This window comes from Atta cephalotes (genome assembly GCF_000143395.1).
Source record: "Atta cephalotes unplaced genomic scaffold scaffold00011, whole genome shotgun sequence".
NCBI classification, from domain to species: Eukaryota; Metazoa; Arthropoda; class Insecta; order Hymenoptera; family Formicidae; genus Atta; species Atta cephalotes.
Genome location: NW_012130075.1, coordinates 4,394,498 through 4,400,135, shown reverse-complemented (window position 1 = coordinate 4,400,135; position 5,638 = coordinate 4,394,498). Strand labels below are relative to the sequence as shown.

General features: G+C 33.9%; 1 protein-coding gene across 1 annotated transcript in view; it reads left to right on the top strand.

The window, feature by feature from the left end:
- Positions 1–5,638, top strand: part of LOC105617144 (protein dispatched) — a 10,563-nt gene that overhangs the window by 3,227 nt on the left and 1,698 nt on the right.

Sequence of the window (5,638 nt, the reverse complement as noted above, 5' to 3'; positions counted from 1 at the left end):
AACAACACACACACACACACACACACACACACACACACACACACACACACACACACATACACAGAGGGCTTCCTAATTAGTACAGATATATGTACGTATAGGTGCAATCAAGAGCATCTATATCAATTTGGTACGCTCATACTCAGCAGTTAATGTAATATTTAAGAAGAATATCTTTTATATAGTTTATTTATATAGTTAATAGTATAGCATATCTACTTTATTCTGTGAATAAACAGAAAAAGCTGGTAAATCGTATGTCCTAAAGACTGTGAAGCGCACTGAACAGTATTAATGCTCTTAAATGTGCATACGTACAATATTTATGGCTATGGAGAATTAAATGTTAACTTAAACTAATAATAAGTATAATATTAACATTTTTTGTATATTCTATAAGTTTCAGTTATCAATTTTTGAAAACGTGTTATATGACATATGAGTGTAACTAATATGACAAATAATGTTGTTTACATAGATTTGAAATTTCGATGATGATTGACACGTTTTTTTTCATTAAAATGTATTTATGAATAGTATCAGTATTATATGAAAATTAACAATGCAAATATAATTACAAATATATTATTTTTCATTAGATATTCATCGATTATTTGTCATAATTTATATGAAAATAGCAACAATAAAATAATTTTATATGAAATATACATTTTATTTTAATAAAATATTATTTTATATTAAAAAAATTTTATAGCTTTTTTATATTCAATAAAATTCTTTATTTTACATATTTAAATTTCTTTATCTCATATGATTAGAAAAAAGTTATACATGCTAAAAAAATAAATTTTATCGTGTTTTTTATTTCTTGATCTTTTCGTGATATAATTTAATATAATTATAGAAGAATAGAATTTATTTACACTTCAGCACATATATGCCAAAAAGGACTTGGTTTACAGAAATACTTAATTCATTCATACTTACACTCCTCTCCCGCCTTTATCGATGAATTTATTACATTTTAACATTTACATAGCCCCAAGAAGGGGATTTGGTTTACATAAATTCCTTTCCACACTTATCCTTCCACACTGCTAGTACCTAACAACAAGCTAGTACCAAACAAATAAAAGATTTTATTTTCATTTCTTTAAATATTATAACATATGTTCTCCTATAATATTTATAATATTTATTACCTACATATCATAGCCTGATCATTGCATATATAGTATACTATATATAGTATATATGCAATATATAGTATACTATACTATATAATATACTACAGTACAATAGTACGACTCCTAGCTACAACTATACATAGATATGTCGCAGTATAATATATATTCCTAATATTATGTCACAGTCTTTCTAATCTCACGCATTTCTAGATGCAAATTTGTTCTCCTGCCTAAGTATACTCTATGTGCTTTACCTCGCAAGGTCTTCCTCCGTTTCCTTTTCTGGATTTCTTTTTTTCTTTCTCTCTCTAATTTACCTGAAACTTTACATTTAACTGAATCTAATAACTTCTAATAACTTCTCCAAAGTTTCTTTTATATTTCCTCCTTATTCTTTCCTAGTTCCTTAAATCAATTACATACTTTTGGGCCTTTTCTCCATATACTGTTTCATACAGTCTATCCCTATTCCGTAAAATACGCATTTTCTATATATCCTTATCTAGCCAATATTTATTTCCTTCCTCCATATTCCCATCTAAGCCTAACTAATCTTCGCACGCCTTCGCCCATTCCCACCTTACATATGTTTTCCTTCCTTAAATAATTAGGACATCTATTTCCCGTATCAAACTCTTTGTACCTTTCATTGTATCTCGCAGTCCTCATTCTATCTTGCCACTGTCTTTGCTCATCTCTTTCCCTTCTAATTATTTTCTCCTCTAACCTTCCTTCATTTCTATCGTCCCCTAATTCCCTAGCATTTATTCCTCATTCATTCCTATTGTAAAATCTTTCTTTTTTTTTACCATATACATCCTTCTATTTATCCTTTTCTTTTTCTTTCCAACAACACCGAAGGAGGCAGTCTTCCCTCCTTTTCTTTAATCTCCTCTCATATCTCATGGCTCTTATTCCCCAACCTACCCTTAATTTGTCCATAGCTACTTCCCTCATTATCACATATCTTGGAATGCAGAACTTTATGTTGAATATCTATCTCACATACGAGGGCTGTTTGATAAATACCCGTGTTAGAGAAGAAAACACTTTAAAAAAAAATTTTCTTTTTATTTCTCTACATAATCTCCTTTCAGCTCGATACATTTAGCCCAGCCCATATTCCAACATTTTTATACCGTTTAAAAAATATGATTGGTCGAACTCCTTAAAATAGGCCTCTTTCGGCGATGACTTCCTCATTTGATGCAAAGCACTTTCCGCCTTTTTTCAAACCCTTTTTTCATGTTTGGAAATAAATAGAAATCGCAGGGGGCCAAATCTGGAGAATAGGGATAAGACAACAATTCGTAGTTCGACCAGTTTTGCCATGGCGATTGCGGACGAATGAGCTGGTGCATTATAATGGTGAAAGAGCACTTTTTTTTCGCTAAATGAGGCCGTTTTTTTTCAATTCAGTCGAGTCGATCCAATAAATCATAACATAGTACTGTCCCGTGATTGTCCTTCCCTTCTTCAAATCGGTGAAAATCATGCCTTGCGAATCCCAAAAAACGGTAACCATGATCTTTCTGGCCGATAGAACCGTTTTTGGCCTTCTTTGGAGCAGATTCGCCGGATTTAGTCCACTGTTTAGATTGTTCTTTCGCTTCTGGTGTGTAATGGTGGATCCATGTTTCGTCAACAGTGACGAAACGCAGAAATTCTTTCGGATTGCGCTTAAACATGTCCAAACAGTGCTTTGAAGTTGTCATGCGATTCCGTTTTTGTTCCACTGTAAGCAAACGCGGCATCCATTTCGCCGATAGCTTTTTCATGCCCAATGTTTCGTAGGACATTTTGCGTTCAGTTGAGATCTTTACAATGTTAGCAATCTCTTTGATTTTCACCCGGCGGTCTGCTAACACGATATCATGGATTTTGTTGATCATATCCTCCGTAGTCATCTCAATCGGATGATCTGGGCGCTCTTCAAAAATGGATGTTCGGACACGCTTAAATTCGTTGTACCAATATCTTATGATAGTCATCGAAGGTGCGTTGTCCTTATATACGGCATGCAACTTTGATTTCTTCACACGTTTTCCCGTCCAAAAACAGGAATTGAATCACAGATCGATATTGCTCTTTCTCCATGATTGCAAACAAGCACAAACTCGTTAACTTTCAATTGTTATAAAAAACTAAACTAACCGGTACAACTGTCTGAAAGTTTTACTTGCGTTCAAAAAATGGCGTTACACGGTGGTATACAGACTTTTAGTCAGAGGCGCCCTCAGTCGTCAAACACGGGTACTTATCAAACAGCCCTCGTAATCTAACATAATTTTCTCCAGACTTCCTCTTTCTTCCCATCCCCAGATCTCTACTCTATACTCCATAATACTTTATATTGGGTATTTAAATAGTACCCATTTCCTTATAAAATCGTTTCTGCATAGTCTTTCTCCTAAATCCCATACCTTTTTGAGCCCTCCCTTTCTTGCTCAATTCTATTATATGATCTTCATAATCATCTTTTCTATTAAAAGTAAAATCTAAGTATTTAAAACATTATATTTGCTCAATCTCTTTACCCTCCCATTTCCATGCTTCCTTCTTTTCCTTTCCATGCTTATTAAATACTACTATCTGTTTTTTCAGCGCACAGTTCTAGTTTCCTACTTTTTAAAAATCTCCTTAGTGTATGTATCATATCTATCAGCGCAACTATTTTTCGCTACACAACAGCACTATATTGTCCGCATACACTAAGTTCCATACCTTTATGCCGCAACTCCTCCTATATTTCTATTTTTTTAACTCTCTGTCAAAGTGCGCAATATACAAATTAAAGGTAGACTCAGGACACAGCCTAATTCCTGCCTAATTCCTCTTGTCTGGAATTCTTGTCTGGAATTTCTCTGTCAAACTTCTGTTTGTTCTGACCGTTTGTTCCGTGTTTTCATATACATATTCCAATCTCCTTATCAGCTCCTTGATTCCAAATCTCCTTATTAATTCCCATGATACACCTTTAAGACAAAGGAAGAGGATAAAAAGCAAGAGGTAAAGAAGATAATTGTATAGAATGAACAGAACATCATAAAAGAATATCAAGAAAAGATAGAAATCTTAGCTGGCGAAGCAAATAAAAAAGGAGTAATAATAAAGGACAAAGCAGAGTCCCAGAGTATTTGAGGAAAAAAACTTAGAGGAAGAAAAAAGAGGAGAAGAGGTGAGAGCCTTATTCAAATTAAGGAGTGGGAACTTAGAGAAAGGTAATAAATATTGGATAGAAGAACATAGGAAAAAATATATCATATATTTATATTTATATTTAAAAGTGTATATTTATTCTGTGGCAAGGGAAAAGATAATTTAAAGCACTATGTGGAGGAAATAAGAGAAAGGTTTACTAAAGTAGGAAAAAATAAGGAAGAGATCTTAAGGAAACTGTGTGATGAGGAGTTAGATGAGGTGAAAGGAGAAATAATAAGGAAATTATGGAAAAAGAGAGAGTGAAAAGAGATAGTGAAAAGAATGGAGTCAAAAGAGGACAGGGAGAAAATGTATAGGTAAAGGAAAGGAATGGAGGAAAAAGAAAAGTAAGGAGTAACTAAGAAGTAAGTAAAAAATAAATATGTAACAATAATAAATGATGATAAATAATAATAAATGATGATAAGTCTGTGATATAGAGATAACGTATGCAAGTATTGAACGAGAATATATTACATTAGAAATGGATATAACTAAGAAAGAAAAATGGATAAAGAGAAAAAAAAAAAATAATGTATTAGGTGTACAACTTTGCTTCTGCCGTTTTTTTTCCGAAATTCGAGGCTTTATTGTAAAAAACTGGTTATACATTTATAATTCAAAGTATTGTCCATCGCTGGCCACTACTTTCTCCCATCTTTCGGGTAGCGTACGAATCCCGCGTCGAAAAAACTGGTCATCTTTTGAGGCTATCCACGAATCGATCCAATTTTTTACTTCTTCATAAGACCGGAAGTGCTGATCAGCCAGGTCGTGTGCCATTGATCGAAACAAGTGATAATCAGAGGGAGCAATATCTGGAAAATACGGCGGGTGAGGTAGGACTTCCCATTTCAACGTTTCCAAGTATTGACCACTTTCGCAACATGGGATCGAGCATTGTCATGCTGCAAAATCATTTTATCGTGTCTCTCGTTGTATTGCGGCCGTTTGTCTTTCAATGCTCAGCTCAAACGCATCAATTGCGTTCGATACCGATCGCTTGTGATTGTTTCAATCGGTTTTAACAGTTCATAATACACTACGCCGAGCTGGTCCCACCAAATACAGAGCATGACCTTGGACAAAATCACCGTTCTTGAAGCGTTGAAACCACTCACGACACATTCTTTCACTAATAACGGCCTCACCATAAGTATTTGAGAGCATTCAATGAGCCTCAGCCGCAGATTTCTTCATATTGAAGCAAAAAATTAAAACCTACCCGCAAATGACGAGAATTTGGCTCGTAAACTGACATTTTCAATCGAGAATAACTTTATGTTGCA